This window comes from Oryza glaberrima, chromosome 1 (genome assembly GCF_000147395.1).
Source record: "Oryza glaberrima chromosome 1, OglaRS2, whole genome shotgun sequence".
Classification (NCBI taxonomy): Eukaryota; Viridiplantae; Streptophyta; class Magnoliopsida; order Poales; family Poaceae; genus Oryza; species Oryza glaberrima.
In genome coordinates, this window is record NC_068326.1 from 37947539 (window position 1) to 37966271 (window position 18733).

Sequence of the window (18733 nt, forward strand, 5' to 3'; positions counted from 1 at the left end):
TTGAGTTGGAACCTATTCTTTTTTAGGGTGAACGATAGAAATTATACAATACTGAGAGGTAAAGAGATATTCCTTTTGCGATTTCTGTAACGAGAGAAGATTCACAATGTATGATTCAAGATACATGATCACTGGAACATTGTTGGTTCACATGATTCCAGAATGTGACCGTATGCGTCTGCATTAGCGCTGTTGGCGCAGCCTGCCCTAAGCACTACTAGGTCAGCGTGAGACCGGCGTACAGTTTTCATGCGTGTGATTAGGGTAGGTACTATACTATCCGCCCCCTTCGCTGTCCTGGGCCTGAAACGCAATTCGGCGCGCCGCGCGCGACCACATCGATGATGATGCGTACATAGTGCTCGTAAAGGGGAAATCTTTAGCCAGGTACGTCCAGATTTGATTCAACGCTCCTCCGGGACCGAGCTAATAAATCAGGCTACCATGGTGCTCTGCTCTCTCACAACCACTGGAAGGTGTGCACTCGTTGCTACAACTGGGTAATCTTTGAATTTGTCATGTTATGGTGAATGGATTGCCATATGGTAATATTTGTCCTGTTGCATGCTTGGATAACATCGTACAGTATGTGTTTCAAAATTTGTCGATAGAAAAGTGCTTGTCAAAATATTAAATTAAATTACATAGTACATACTGAAGCCACAATACTCCCTCCATAGTTTTGTTTAGCAGAGAATTAGGGTATGGTGAAAAGAAATTCAAATGCTAGATGATTGATAGGATAAATAGTACTCTAAATATTACTAAAAGCGCTTATATTTATGCTCAAATTTAAAATACTTCAAGTGCTTATAGTATTTTGGAATGGAAACAGTAGTAATCAGTCAAGCTGTCTATGTGCCAACGTGATGGCGTTAGTGAGGTCAGAGAGGATCAAATCAGGAGAAAATGTTGAAGAGGAAACATCTTTATTTTCTTTCCCTATCTGTGAATCAGGGATCACACATCACTCCAGGAAAAATCATCGTTTTTTCCCACCCATCAAGCTCAGGTCGAGTAGCTGTTCCGATCGAGTGCAATGAATTGTGTCTGTGCAGAAACTGCAGATGCCTCAGTGACTGTCCATCCACCGTCGCTTTCGGACGCAACGGTGGTAGATCGCGTCAAGATCTCCGGGCGCGAAACGATCCGTGTGAGTGTGATGCAGGCGATTTTCTCTTCCTCGCATCCTGCTGCTTGGTGTGACTGTGGCTGTGTGACTGGTGTGGCCTTGCAATTGCAAGCTTGCAATGCACAAGCCTAGCTAGTTAGCTAGTTGAGCCAGGTAGACTGTATAGATGGGTCCTTGCTTCGATGGCAGGGCAGCTGCCTGCGATGCACAAGCTTAGCTTAGCTGTGTGGTCGAGCACCTGCACTAGTTGTGTAGCTGGTGGCTCACAGGCACCGTGGTGGTGGCATGCAGCCTGTCATTGGCTCAGTGCTTCGCCCTCACGCTTCAGCAGTAATCCCAAGCGATGCGGTTGTTCGCAGTAGGGGCGCGGTGGGGGTTCACGTTTTCTAAGAGAGCCGATCGAAAACCGTGAAAATTTGAGGTTCAGTGATGTTATTTTCTGATTAAGACATAAATTTTATCTTTATTTTCGTTAGCACGTTTTTCAAACTACTTATCGGTACGTTTCATGCAAAACTTTCTATTTATAAGCTATTTTAAAATATTAAATAAATCAATTTCAATTAATCATATGTTAATTAATGGTTTTCATGGTTTATGTGCCCTAACTTTATCTTTATTATAAAAGAACACCAAATTACAACAAAATTTTGAATGGTTTTGGAAAATTCAAATTTAAAAGGGTAAAGTCTGACCGAAATTTAATAAAAAATCTGTTGAAGTTTGGTCTAAAATGTTGTACTGCTAGGGGTCAGAATCTAGCACTCAATCGAAAAGGTGAACCATCGAAATCTACTTGTCCTTCATCGAAAAGGTGAACCTTAAAATTTCACGGTTTCTTATTGGTTTTCATTAAAAAAAGCACACCTCTCAGGGACAGTCTTAGGTTGGGTTCTTTCCCCAACTTTTCCAACTCACCCTCGTTTTTCGAGTGCACGTTTTCTAAACTGCTAAACGATGCGTTTTGTAAAAATTTTCTATACATAAGTTGTTTTAAAAAACCATATTAATCAATTTTTCAAGTTTTTTAGCTAATAATTAATTAATCATGCATTAAACAGTCGCTTCGTTGTGTGTGCATGGGAGGGAGGGTTCCCAACCCATGCTCACGGACGTAGCCTTAGGTTGTGTTCTTTCCCCTAGTTTTCCCAACTCACATCTCTCGTTTTCTGTGCGTACGCTTTTTTCAAACTGCTAAACGATGTATTTTTTGGCAAAAAAAATTCTATGTGAAAGTTGTTTTAAAAAAATCATATTAATACATTTTTCAAAAAGAAATTAGTTTAATATTTAATTAATTATGCAATAATACGTATTTCGTTTTTCGTACCGTGAAGGAGTCCTCCCGAACGCAGCCTTAATGCATACACCACGAACCAGAGTCTATCTTATTCATGTCATTTAAGTACACAACTAAAAAATTGTTCACCTAGTGTAATGTTTATGCTATTTGGTGGAGTCTTCGTGCTGAAGTTAAATCTCACGCTGAGGCTTAAGTCTTACTTCTCTCTGTATCAGTTGTAGTGTCGCCTTAATTTTTACCTTACATGGTATGTATGTTATTTAATGTCATGATTCATGAACTCCAGTTGAGAAGGAGCTAGGTACGAACCATGTCAATTAACGAGGCATCTCATCATATTTAGTATATTCATTTTACTAATGTGGATGAGAATAAAGTTGATATATCTTCGTGACGTTTGGGATATATATATCTTATTCAAATATTGTATGATATCATGTATAAGATATGATATGAGAGAAAAAGAAGTGAGAATCGATATTAAATGCCATACAACTTATTTTATACTCCCTCTTTTTAAGGCCCTGTTTAGTTCCCTACACAAAAATTTTACACTCTGTCACATCGAACGTCTGAACACTTACATGAAGTATTAAACATAGGCTAAAAAATAACTAATTGCACATATTGCGACTAATTTGCAAGACGAATCTTTTAAGCCTAATTGCTCTATGATTTGATAATATAGTGCTATAGTAAATATTTGCTAATGATAGGTTAATTAGGCTTAATAAATTCGTCTCACGGTTTACTGACGGATTCTGTAATTAGTTCTTTTATTAGTGCCCGATCGAACATCCCATGCGACACCCTATATAATATCCGATGTGATACGCCAAAACTTTACACCCCTGATCTAAACACCTCCTAAAAATATAAGTATTTCCTTTATAAAAGAATCTAGAAATACTTATATTTTGAAACAAATAGAGTATGTATTATTTATACATGAAAAACTTTGAGGGGGCGTCTTTTGATGACGTGAACTACCTTAATTGAAGATAATGCCATTACCCCAGGGTTGAATCTGCCTAAATAGTTAATAATGCATACAAATGGATATTAACCTACTATAGCCTTCTAGATCTCTCAAGCTAAGGCGAATATGGTGCTACTTCCCATCCTAGCTATATATATGAATGCAAAGTGAGATCGGAGGATTGATATTAGCTGCATTATTTTGTAGTCTCTCGGCTGTGCAATGTACATACATACAGCTTCAAGGTTACATACTCGTTCTACAGTCTGTGTAGCTTTGTAAAATAAAAGGGAATATTATGCCAAGATATGTTCAATAAATATAATCACCAGCAGTGATCTAACAGATATGATGCATTATCGTTTGGATTAAAAGGGTACAGGTCGTGTTCACGAGCTATGTTTGATATACTCCATCCGTTTCTAAATATTTAATGCCATTGACCTTTTTAAATATGTTTGACCGTTCGTCTTATTCAAAAAATTTAAATAATTATTAATTCTTTTTTATCATTTTATTCATTGTTAAATATATTTTTATGTATACATATAGTTTTACATATTTCATAAAAGTTTTTGAATAAGATGAACGGTTAAGCATGTGCTAAAAAGTCAACGATGTCAAATATTTAGAAACGGAGGGAGTATACCACAAATCAACAGAGATGCTTTACATAGAGAGGCAAATCAGATCTCTGCACTTAAACAGCAAATGGTTTTCGACTTCGTGATTTCTTAGGTCATGGAGAATCCCTTGGTGCTGAAGGCTCCCAGCAATCCTAGACATGATGTGAACCAAATCGCCTCCCAAAAGAGAGGCTGCCCACAGGCAAACCCTACAGTGTACTATTTTAATTGCTAATCAACATATCAATTCATCCAAAGTACTACCTCTGTCCCAACATATACAAAGTTCTGAGGCTAGACATATGTATTAAGAAAGTAAGTGAAATAAAATAAGAAAAGATTGTGATTGGTTCAAAAATGAGAGTAGATGAGAGAAATTAAAAGGTGAGAGATTGTGATTGATTGAGAAAAGAATATAGGTGAAAAAATTGTTATATTTTACAAAAAAAATTTAAAAGCTATATGTTGTTATACTTTGGGACGGAAGGAGTAAAACATATCAAAGAAAAAAAAGGGGAAAAACTATTAATTATGTGCATGTAAATGGTTAATGATGGAGGGGATCTTTAGGCAGATTGGTGGCATGCAACACCTGCTGTTCCTCCCTGACAGGGGCTGGGAGCAAGACAAGGGGGCAGGATTGAGGGTGGAATGTAGTGAGAAGGAGAGACAGGAGTAGAGATGGGCCTAGCCTACACCCCCTGCATATATAGCCAATTATTCTTTAAATTTCTTGCATAATTTCCACCACCTTCCCTAGCTAGCTTCTCTCATCTCTGCCCCTACCTAGCTCTTGCACTTGCCCACCCTGCACAGACCCACTAACAGGGTGAGGTTTTTAGTCCCAAATGCCATCATGCCTTTGTCTCATGGCAACCCATAATGATAAGAGGGGTGATGTGGCACTGGACCAATTGTCAAGAACTAGTGAGTACAGCTAACATAGTGATGTTCATCAGGGATATTTACTCCTTATTAGGGGTTTAGTTGTGCATCACATGGTTTCTCCTTATTAATTGGGTTTAGTTGTGCATCACATGATTTCTCTGTATGATTTAATTATGATATTCATCACATGATTGTGGCTCTGGGACCAATTATCAAGGACCATTAGACATGCACATATGGCATTCTGAGTAGTATATATTAACAAAAGAAAAGTTTAGGCATGTTTGGAATGCAAGAAAACATAACACGGGAATGGAACAAAAAAAAAATCAAGAACTCATATGTGCTCCTTTCACCTTAAGATATAGCAACTTCTAGATACCCAGTCAAAAATCGCTATATCTTGTAACGGAGGAAATAACTTTTTTTTTCTAACAACGCAATGGCAAGTCTAAGATAACCATTTATGTATGCAACAGTCATCAAATAGTCGATCGAGCCCGTGACACGGATAACCATTTCAAGAATTCATTGTTGGTTTGCTAGCTGACATTGGTTGTCTAGCTAGCCGAAGAACAAAATAATGGAGCCCATGACCCACGCATTCTGCAGTTGTTACGTTTCTGTGCATATAATTTGTGTCTGATTCCATAACACGTCTAGCTGCTGTAGTAGCACAGGATGTATGATTCAGGTAAAAGTTAAGACATGCAGCACAAGAGATTGGAAGCTTTTTCTAGTACAGTGGATCCTCCTTTTGGAGTGAGTTGTACAACTATTTGGACTAAAATGGAGGACATTATTTGTCTCATACACAGAGCAAAATGCATGCTGAGGCATATATCTGCTGTTGCATGCATATACTCCTACATATGAATATGACCCTTTCCACCCCCTCCGGCAATGATATGTGCCTCAGAAATGCTCCCCACCTTCAGAAATCAGAATAGGCCATGCCTCCCTTTTACCCAACTTGCTCTCTTCTTGGCCCCTACTTTTCTAACTTGTGGACTTTGGACAGGAGTAGGGCTAGATTGATGCTGTCCTAGGGCTTTCTAGGGGTACCCATTTTGATTAGGCCACCTATATATGCTGTAAAAATTGAAGGGCAGAACTTGCTAATAGGGCCTTGTTTAGTTCCTAATTTTTTTCTCAAAAACATCACATCGAATCTTTGGACATATGCGTGGAGCATTAAATATAGATAAAATGGAAAACTAATTGCACAGCTTACATGAAAATCGCGAGATGAATCTTTTAAGCCTAATTAGTCTATGATTAGCCATAAGTACTACAGTAACCCACATGTGCTAATGCCAGATTAATTATGTTTAATAAATTCGTCTCACAGTTTCCAGACAAGTTATGAAATTAGTTTTTTTATTTGTGTTCGGAAACCCCTTCCGACATCCGGTCAAACGTCCGATGTGACACCCAAAAATTTTCTTTTCGCGAACTAAAAAAGGCCTAAATTATGCTGCCACCAATCACTTATTAGATATTTTGTTATCTCTCAGTAATTAATGAAATAAATCCGCCCAGCTGAGTAAGTTTTTATGGAACTAAAATAATTTATCAAGGTTTGAAAGATGAGGGACGGGTTTTGCCTGGTTTCATAACTGATGGATGATAGAAGTAAGAGACAAAATGTAGATTTCCTTTTCCAATTTATTTTAACGACGTCCTAGACAAGTTTATGACTGAATATAAAAAGGTTATATTATTTTAAAGCCATAAAAGACTATATTTAGTAAAAAAAAAGGATAAAACTTTACTCCCTTAAACTCTAACTGGAGAAGTAATTTGTAATACATATATCATTCATTAACATACACCAACCTTGTATAATTAGTGACAATCCCAGATTTTTCCACCCAAAACCTGGGCATTTTTCAGTTATCTGCTTGCCATTTTATCTTTGGTTTTTTTTCGGAGTTATTAATCTACATACATACTATACTAGACGACAACAGTTTGCTTGAAAAATATTCTGGCAAGTAGTGGGGTTTATAGAATGAAAGCATACATGTTTTAATGTTCTCTGTATTTTGTTTAATTAATTCGTGCGGCGTCATCCAAGATTTGCAGCCTAGCTTTTAGTATTGCACACCTTATTTCTAATGAGCTCAACAAGGTTCATTTTTATGTTGTATTTGGACCACAAAGATATACGAGGGAGGCATTATCATATCTAACATGCATAGATTGGATTGTGGTTACATCATGTCATCATGCGATTGTAGGCATGATTAAAGAGAATATCTTGAAAATGACACTAAGCAGCATAGAATGAGATAATAATTAATGCATGTTATAAATAAGAGATAATCCATAAAATGCCATTGACAAGCGTCCAAGTCCTAGAAATACCATCGACAAGTGTGAGTTCCAAGAAATACCATCGTACAAACGATTTTGTCCCAAATATGCCATCGCCGTTAAGGTTCCGTCCATTCCACGCCGTTAAGTTCTATAGGATGAACAGTGTATTTAACTGTGCGGAATGGACGGAACCTTAACGGCGATGGTATTTTTGGGACAAAATCGCTTGTACGATGGCATTTCTTAGAACTCACACTTGTCGATGGCATTTCTGGGACTTAGATGCTTGTCAATGACATTTCATGGATTATCTCTATAAAGTACATCACTCCATATATGTCTGTGCAAACAAGGCAAACATACTTCAAGATCAACTAAATATAGGACAAAAAAAATGTGCTAACTCCTTCTAATTAGGACACGATATATATACTAATTTACGACATATTAGTACTAAGAGAAAAATATCAGAGTTCTGCTTTTCATTAATAGAAAAGTTATGTTGCCAGAGATACGAAGGTAAGTAGTATTAAAGGGATAAAACATATTTAATACTATAACTTGAGGTAGGTCGTAAGGGGTTACCAATGAACTCTTTTAAGGTTGGAGATATACAGTATATTATATATATATAAACATGTTTTTAAGTGAAAAGGGCATGTATCCAAAGAAATCTTATGTTCATATATATGATAATGCAAAATTTCAAAATGGCCATTAGAGAAGGGATGCATGGATCATCTTTCGATCGAGGGATGTGCAAAATGGATCTTATGTTCATAGTTTGCCCTTTTGATTGTCATTTTAAGGAAATTTCCTATCCATTTTGCACATCTATATTTTTGTAATGTACACATGCATACATATATGTACTGTAGAAATAGTTGTCTTTGATATACAAATCTTTGCGACAAATCTAATAATTATATATCAAATTCAATATGTTTACATTTAGAGAGTTTGTTTACTACTTGCAAGCCAGAATTTTCTTGTCGATTAGCTGATTTCTTTAAAACTTTCCCTCACGGTTACCAGCCAAGAAATCTGGATTTCCCTGATACTCTAGACTTGGAGGATTTCCCTGACACTCTAGACTTGGATGTTGTTACTTGGTGGTTGGCCGTCAAAATATATTGCATATATATGCATACTGCTATATAGCATTTACCGATCAATTGCTCAACGGAATTAACTGGTTTTACGAGAGGGGCACCCGGCCGGGACCATTTCAGCAATAACAATAGCATTTACCGATCAAGATCGTATATATGATCTTTCGCGCTGTGTTTGCTGCTTGATACATTGTATGCCCCCCAATAATTCACTTTATAGATTCTATAAAAATTCATTTCCTAGATAGCCAGATCTCCTAGCTTCTAACAGCAGCAATATATATAGCTAGCAGTGAAAGATGTTTATAGGGAGTAGTCACTTCTGTGCTAAAAATGATCAAGTAGAATTATTCGACACCTTCATCGCAAAAAAAAAAGGAAGGAGAAAAGAATAATTTGACATTGACACCAAATGAACACGTTTCATCCGAAGAGAACTAAGATGATAGGTGCATGCGCCCTGAAAGACGTACATTTGTGCATTTTTAATTTTTCTTTGTTGTGGATTCGAATGGATGGAATTGTTTTAGCATTTATTATCGCATGAACAATCGACACGTCATGGAGCATGATCCAGCATGTTTGGTTTGAGACAGCATCATCCAACGTGTCCAAGAAATATGTTAATATATACAAAATCATCAACAGATCGACGTTGACCTCGATCACCTTCCCATAGGGATTATAGAAGAAATGACGAGACGCGTGAAACCCCTTTTGATGGGTCGTTGATGGAATCGATCTCTCTTTTGTTTCACATATTCGATCGGCAGAATATCACACACACACACACACACACACACACACACACACACACACACACACACACACCTTAATTTTATTTTTGTCTCCTGATCTACCGTTTCAGTGGAATGGAGCCAACAAAGATTGCTCCCCACCGGTGGAGAATATTGTTTTATAGTTTCTTGTGAGGCATATGCCAGGCATGCGACTGGATCAGTGTGCATGCTGCATGCATGTATGATCAAGAGGGAGTGTCTTAGGGGGTGTTTTGATGGGGCTAAAACTTTTTAGCACATGTTACATCGGAAGTTTGGACGCTAATTTGGAGTATTAAATATAGACTAATAAAAAAACTAATTTCATAAATGAGAGCTAATCCGCGAGACGAATTTTTTAAGTCTAATTAATCCATAATTATCAAAAGTTTACTGTAGCATCACATTGTCAAAATCATGGCGTAATTAGACTCAAAAGATTTGTCTCGCGAATTAGTCCAAGGATATGGAATGGGTTTTGTAATTAGTGTATGTTTAATACTCCAAATTAGTGTCCAAACATCCGATGTGACAGGGACTTAGAATAAGTCCCTGGAAACCAAACAGGCCCTTAATAATTAAATTATTGGAGCACTCCCCAAATGCAAGCTATACATTGTACTAGCTAGAAATGTCTATATTCCATGTAATCTAAAAAAGAAACAACATCAATCCTCGATGGAAGAGTATTTTTATGTGACCCGGGTCTGTTTAGCGGGGCTTCAACTCTTAGATAATAGTTTTTATGGTCCGCCGAGGAAAAAGAAGGCCTAAGGATTGTACTAAAGCCACCAAAATAGTCAGACCCCAAATCTCAAACACCCCCCCCCCCCGCCCCCCCCCCCCCCCCCCACACACACAACCTTATTCCTAGGGGGTTCTAGACCCCAAACCCCATCAACGGTTTTCTCACGCAGGAATTATTTTTTTGGCCTCATGCATCATACATGGTCTTCTCCATCCACGTGATATGCGCCACCTCCCCATCTGTGACATCCTGGCCCAATTATGATGAGGCATGTGTGGCCCATATGAGCTGTGGGCGTATGTTTATTACGACCTTGTTAGTTTAGCAAAAGTGGAGCTAATTTATAAGGTCTCTTCCCTCCAACCATACCACTCACGGGTTAACCCTTTTACACGAAGCGAGGACGAAAGTGTAAGTGGAATAGCATGTGTAAGTGGGTCCGCCCGTCAGATGGGCTGGCTACGCGGTTCTGGAGGGAGGGTTGTTACACCATCCTACGTCGGAGTCCTTGGCCTCACCCCCGATCTCGGTCACCAGCGCTCGCTCCCCCCTCCTCCAAGCATGCTCCACTCAACACCATCCTACGCCGGAGTCCTCAACCTCACCCCTGATCTCGGTCACCAGCGCTCGCTCCCCCCTCCTCAAAGCATGCTCCACTCAAAGCCGCCACCTTCCTACCCTTAGCATATCGGCCTCACCCCTGATCTCAGTCACCAGCGCGCGCTCCCCCCTCCTCCAAGCATGATCCACTCACAACCGTTTTATGTCTGTTGGTTTCTACGATTAAAATATTCCAAGGGTTACTCTCACTGTATATTCTCGGTTACTAGTTTTGACAGAAGACAATTGTTGAAGTGCTCCATAATTTGTTTCATTGCATTATGTATGAACTAAGTGGTCTCTTGAACATTTGCTACCAAGATTTGTCATTTCCATGTTTGAGAATTTGAATTTGGATTGTGGTCTTTGAAATTGCGAATTTGAATATAGTTGAATTCTATGCATTATAAATATATGTTCGAATTTATTGTCGTGTTAAACTAGATGCAAACATGGAGTGTAAGTTGAAATATATAAGAGAACGAGAAATAATGTTTATTGCTGGAGTTGGAGGAATTTTTTTAGGGTCCTCACAAGGTGATAACCCCTTATTTGGTCATTAGGGTTCTAAAATAGGCTATTGCCGAGATAATCTTAGATGGTAAAAATGGTTAGTCCTTTTATCTTCTTCCCTTGTTTTCCCTCCTCCCCAGTGTGTGTTGGGAGGTTGCACACTTGCACTACCATAAATTGTATCTTTCGCGACAGCCAACAAAAACTGTCAGGGACAATCCAATGTCGATGGGGAAAACGTCGTTGACGGGATGCATGCTAGCTCAGGTTTCTGATAGTATTGGATTTTTCCCACGAATTAACCCTGTCTTGTAAGAGACAGTTATCCTATCGATCTTACCTCCTTAAATGTCACCATGGTCGTGTTTATTTCGTGTGCCAAATTTTTTTTAAGTATATGGACACACATTTGAAGTATTAAACGTAGACTAATAACAAAACAAATTACATATTTCGCCTGTAAACTGCGAGACGAATTTATTAAGCCTAATTAATCCATCATTAGCAAATGTTTATTGTAGCATCGCATTGTCAAATCATGGTATAATTAGACTCAAAAGATTTATCTCGCAATTATATTTACATACAAACTGTGCAACTGGTTTTTTTGTTTACATTTAATGCTCCATGCATGTGCCCAAACATGTGATGTGATGGAATTTTTAGAAGTTTGAACGGAACGCTAAACACTGTCCATGGCTACCTTTTTTTATTTGAGACATTGTACACCTCATACATAGCATGTTTAAAATGCTAGCTCTTAATTGGTTGCCCTCTTTCAATGCAACACCTAAGCATATATAGACAGCTGAACCAGCGAAATTTGAAACATGCATGAAAGGGACTAAAGAATCTTCATGAGAGACAAGATCCAATGAAGGTGCTGGGAAGAATGATGTGGATCTTAAGATCGATTTAAACCAGGAACAAACATCCACGTTTTCCACAACTTTCAAATTATTATACTAAGTTCGAGATGTGAAAATGTTTGATATTTACCTCTAGAAAACATTGCATAGCCCAGCACGTTCAAATTATCAAGCTTTGATTCAGTTAGCTTAATTTTGAATAGATATTTTTTATCAAATAAAGATAGCTTGCTAGATCTTAGTTAAATTAAATTTTCATTCTATAAATTCACTCCACAAATTAGCTTAATTCTCTGTTGGAGAATCATATATCCATGCACAGCGAACAAACAGAACCCCTGCATCTGAGTAGGATTGATTATTAATTCCATCCAAATTAAAGAGCATAGATTCTGAAGCAAGCGACCATATCGATCGATTGGTCATTCCAACGCAGAGAAATTCTGACCAAAGATGAATTAACAAAGATATCCAATGCATAGTAGGTGCTCTCTCACGCGGTTCGGCCTTTAGGTGACATAATGCCGGGCTAAACACGGTCAGAGAATTGAATTTGGTTATAATGCATCCGGATTCCGGCAACAGGGCCGCCCGGCATGTACCAAACAAAAGACCAAATCTCCCACAAAATTTTTAACTTTTCAAATGGGAATGTACGCTTGCACTTTAATTTAACTGTGGACAAAAAGGTTGCCCTGTTCAAAAAAGATCTCCAAAATATATGTACAGACGAGTAGCTATAGCTAGCTAGATTGTACGCATGCTGTTGCAAGCTTGCACATGGTTGGCTAGCGATTGATTTCCTCTAGTGTTGGTTTCTTCACCTCTCATGTTGTCGTTGGATGTGGTTGGTTCAGTGCTACTCCCTCCGTACTCTTCGTTCTAAAATATAATAATTTCTATTTATTAATGGTGATTAAAAAAGTGGTAGAATTTAATATATGATTGATGTAATTGGTTAAGGTGAGAACGTAAAAAAAAAAATGAGATTGTTGTGATTGGTTGGGACAAAATAGGTGAAAAAGTTGTTATATTAATTCTAAAACAAATTTAAATGCAGAATTGTTGTATTTTAAGATGAAGAGAGTAGTTTTAATATATCAGTTGCTAATTCGGCCAAACCAGCTGCTTTTCAATTAGCAGCTAGTAATTAATTCAAACAGGCACTACAAATTTTATATGATTATAACTAAGATACGGTGTTTGGTGCCAGAGATTAGTTGCTTCATGCTTAAATCAGCAAAAGTTATATATAGGACTATATATATTCATAGAAGCTCTAGCTGTGTGATCTAGTTAGGCTTTCAACTTGACATAACTTATGGCATGCTACATATTAGTTAGGTTAAGAGAGCACTTTAGATAACTCCCACCAATAAACTAATCAGTGTTTCATTTAGTGAGATCAATGAGGTAAAAGACAAGAAGTAAGATACTTGTACGTTATTGTTAATCAGTACCATCCATGCATACATACATAATTGTCAAAGCTAAATGTCTCTAGAAGCTTAAAAAGTTGAGCTAAATGTACGTTTGATCACCACTGAACTGAAGAACATTACATGGGAAATGCGACCTTATGCATGGGTGAAAGCAACGGTTGGCGGCTGTTGTTTATAGCTTTAATTTCTCAAAGTCGGCAGAATGGACGGTGCATACATCGTCAGCGAACCAGGTTTACTAATCGTCTCTCCCTAGCTAGAGATTAGCTGTCCTAGCTAGCTAGTATACTAGCTATTGGAGTGGCAAATCGTAACGCTTACACTGATATTCTCGATCTAATGGAAATGGAAATTTTGATAAGTCGTCACTACTCCACCAAATAGTATATTCATATATTATACAATTTTAGTAGGTTCTATGAACAAGTCCTATCGTTCGCCGGCTGCAACTGATTATAAACCGTAATGCTGCTTAGGCCTTGTTTATATCCAAAAAATTTTAGCCAAAAGTCACATCAAATGTTTGGACACATGTATAAATTAGCATCAAATGTGAAAAAAAAAACCAATCGCACAGTTCGCGTGTAAATTGCGAGACGAATCTTTTGAGCCTAATTATATTGCGCTATGATTTAACAATGTGGTGCTACAGTAGACATCTGCTAATGATAGATTAATTAGGCTTAATAAATTTGTCTCGCAGTTTATAGGCAGAATCTGTAATTTGTTTTGTTATTAGTCTACGTTTAATACTTCAAATTTGTGTACGTATACTTCAAAAATTTTACACCCAAAGAAGTAAACACGGCCTTATTACCGACTTGAAAAAAGTATGGGTATGTGTACATGTTAATAGCGACTTAAAAACCAATGTTTAAAATAAACTATGATAAATAAAACATCAAAACAAACTCAAAATCAAGTTTTAAAATTTAAATTTTAGTTGTGACTGAAAAGTTGTAGAGCAAACGATGGAGCTAGATTATAATAGTAAGATATTAGTGGCTAAAGTTGCATTGTAAGGTTGTATCAGTGTTCAATATACTAAGTATTTATGAGTATAAAGAGGACTTTAATAGTTAACTCCCCCTCTTATATGTTAGAGATCAATAACATAACATTTCCATAAATTATGATGAAGCTTCCAAAACAATGTAAAAACACACGGTTTGGTAAAAGAAATATATACTCCCTCCAGTAAAAAAAATACATTTTAGACTTTTCAAAGTCAATAAGACAAAACTTTTAACCACCTAATTCTTTTTGCTTAAATTTAAAAGACGGTTGCATAAGCATATACTCCCTCCGTTTTTTAATAGATGACGCCGTTGACTTTTTCTCACATGTTTGACCATTCGTCTTATTCAAAAATTTTATATATGTAGTCAACATATATATATATATATATATATATATATATATATATATATATATATATTCCTCCCAAGAAAAAAGTACACACACTAACCAACTGCACAATACAAGAATCCGTATTTTTTTTTCGGCCAACTGATTTCTTTGGAGGTAAACAAACAGCCACCAAGTTTAAATATATTCTTAGCGGTTCTAACTAGCTGCCAAGCATAGACATGTTTTTTTGGCGGCTATGCAGAACCACAAGGTTTTAAAAAAAAATTTTCTTGTCAATTGTTACATTTCTGTGCTTTTGAAAGTTTGCAATCTTCTTAGTTTGCTTGGCGGTCCGACCACCAAGAAGACATTCCCTTATGGTTAGCAGCCGAGAAATCTGAATATCCCTAGTTTTCTAGACTTGACGGTCGTCCAGCGGAATAATTAATCTTGACGGTTTTCATACTATACTTGATGGTTTTGACCGTTAAGAAAATTAAGGATTCTTGTAGTGATTAAAGATTTAATTTGCTAGTTATTGTGTGTATCTCATGCAACAATTATTTTCTTGAGATCCGGAGGTAGCAATTATACATCTTAATCCTGGAAAAGTCGTCCCGTGTAAATGCACTAGCGATGATGAGTCATGACAATTCTCTGGTTACGTAACAAAGATTCAGGAACAGTACACCACTTTACATGCATGCGCAAGTTGCACAATCGCGTGATGTCAACCGAGCTAGTTTAGATGATCAAGTTGAGCGTATATTCCAATAATCGTTCGGTGCTGAGAAGATAAGATTGCATCCATTATGCATCACAAACGAAACATGTCGGAATTAATTAATAGGAAAAACATATGAATAGGAATATTACTTAGTAAAATACAACAGTAAGCTTAATTTTTAGTTTAAAAAATAGTTTCGGAAAAACAATCAGGTTAATTTCATTCGTGCCTTTGGCCTGGTACTATTTGTTCTCGAGCGGCCTCATGACCATACACGGTCCAAACTCCAAAGGCATCGATCGTCTAAAGCAAACTAATTAAGAACATAGAGTATATATTGTCAAACCAGTTAACTTGCCTTTGTGTTTGTTGCATGTCATGTCAACAAAAGCCAAACCAAGTACGTACACGAAAACATATATAAAAATATACTAGTTATTTTCATACATCATATGGCGCGAGAAAGGCATACACATATAGTTAATTAAGTAACTACAAATTCAGGTCTAAAGTACACCATAACACTATTCAATTTTCAATAAACTTTTGTTTAATGTAATGCGAGTTGCGGACCACTATACATATATTATTGGCCTTTGCTGAATCTGTGATCGTGCAAGTAAATGCATCCGAGCATTAGTACCTTTTTAATTATTTTATATATTTGATATATATACATAACAAAAATACACTATACTTGCACACAACTACTAATACTATAGCTTAGCTAGTAGTCCTATCTGCTATAGGCTTATACATGCATCAAACCGGCCTGTGGTCTTCTTTTTGGTAGTACTAGATTCAGCAGTAGTGTATAAGCATCAACTTCTCCAATATATGCAAACACATCTGTGTGTGTGTGTCTATATATATATATATATATATATATATATATATATATATATATATATATATATATATATATATATATATATATATATATATGAATAATAATGATGTTTTGCCCTGCCCTTGCCATCACAATAATTAAGGGAGTGTAGCCCTAGCCCCTTGCTAAACACGTAGGATGTGGCTCTTTTGGTTACAAAATTAGGGTGAAAAGGAAGGGTGGATTTCTACATTCATGTGGACCCCACATAGATTGGCAGGGCCCACATAGATTTGGATCACATGCTTGGATTTTGTAGAACCATGCATATATCAGCTGGTCAAGCAATACTTTTCTAATCTCTATAATTAAGCCAATATATTTAATTAACATGCTAACAGTGAAGTTGAGATGCACTTGATAGGTAAGGGGTGTTTGGTTTTAACCCTGAAATCTCGTGTTCAATCACTGTCGACATTTGAGATCGCGACTAGGGTATTTGGATGGTATGAGATCATTGGTACCAAGGTATATGCGAGATTGAGGTAAAAGAGATTGAGACATGGATTTTTATACAGGTTCGGGCCCCTTATTTGATAGGTAATAGTCCTACATCCTGTTGGCCGAAGTCGGTGTTGCTCTTTATTCATCTAGATCACACAAATACAATATTTGGGATAACCTATCTAGCTATCGTCGACTTGACGGCTAGATAACCAACTCGTAGTCGACAACAGAGTAGTCTTCCTCCTGAAGTATGAACTTGTCGAGATTAGAGATAGCGCTAGATCCCTCTTGCCGACTTCTGTAGGTACCGAATGGGATATGTCTAGGCTTATCTTTGTTGTTGATATCCGACGACTTGTCTTGGCGTATATTGGCTTGTGTATTGTGCATCTATGGTGGGTGTCCCCTCTCTCCCCATAGGGGGCTTGTATTTATACCCATAGATGTCCCCTTATCCAAGTAAAACCAGGGAGACCGATATGGATACAATCCGAGTAGTCCTTATCGTTTCCATATAGAACTCTATTTGTCCTTTCTTATCCGGAACTCCTTCTATATATAAGTTAGGATACCATATAAGACTTGATATGTGGTGAACCCTGCCGAGCTTAGTCGATTACTATTGGGTATGTGGTATTCATAACCCTGACAATCAACAACACACTCACAATTCTTCTTAAAATATGTTTGAAGGGACGTCTTTCCCTCTAAATCTCGTTTTTTTTAGAAAACAGTGAAGTTAATTATGTACCGATGTATCACTGGCACAATGAAGCTCTAAATGCAAGTTTTCTTATTATGATGTGGGCCCATATATATTTATATCACCCATGTTCAAGGTTTTCTCTGGGTTGAATAATTTGGATGTCTCAACTTCATTTTTTTTTCACTAACTTAATTATCACTCCCTCGCCAAAAAAAAAATCATGCGAAGACATATGATTCGGCTTTTCATTTTGCTATCAAGTAAAAAAGGATTACATACTAATAAAGGAGCATCATGCTAATTAAGAAGTGCTATCTGAAGTAAGCTTAAATTAGGCAATTAGCTTATTAAACGATCATATACATCAAATTAGTTAATTAAGGTCCCAACTTGGAACCGGCCCTACCATTTAAATTAATTAATTCACATACAATGGGCCGCTGGTTGTTATTGTGTAGGCGTTTTGTAGAGCAAGTAGCTTTGATATAAACTTGTCATTGGACATGCATTGTCCGTTCAATTAATGTATATCACTATCTGACTAGTTACAGCATGCGTCTTTGTCTGGTGGAATAATAAGAGGAAGTGGATTTTTTGTGTTGGTTTGATCCTATATATAGCTACCATATATTAACTGGTCCCCCTTATCTCTGTAGTGATTTTTAGTTTGCAAATGATGTGAAATGTATGATGGTTATATCATGGAGTAATTAACCCTATTCAAAGATGCCGGCAATAGATGACCAATTAAGTTAATCAAACAGTGAACTGTCTACCTAAACACTGGGCAATTACCAGGTGGTTTGGCTGCTGACCATAGTAAAGCAAGTTAAGGGGTTGCCTTAGGCCCAGCTTTTAGGGTTGGTTCTGATGCCATCTAGCTTTTGACTACTGCACATGTACAACAGCTTATATAAAGTTATATATAATCCATGCACCAAATATTTGGATTTCAATATAGTGATCCTCGGTACTCCCCCACCTAAATTATCCCTCACATTGTCTGAACATGCGTGGACGCATGCATACACAATGAGATGAATGTAATACTATGTGTCAGCACATCCCAAAAGTCATCCACTTATTGACAAAAGTGTATATTATACTTGTTCCTGCATATTCAGGATCTTAATTATCTTTGTGGACGGGGTTAATACTTTATGCATATCAACATTAGAGGATACATCCAATACGCTTATCTTCCGTTATTACTTTTTTTTAATGCGTATGCTCTACTATAATTGTATTCAGATGTGAAAATATCCAGTGAAAATAATCAAATAAGTGAAAACCCATAAAAA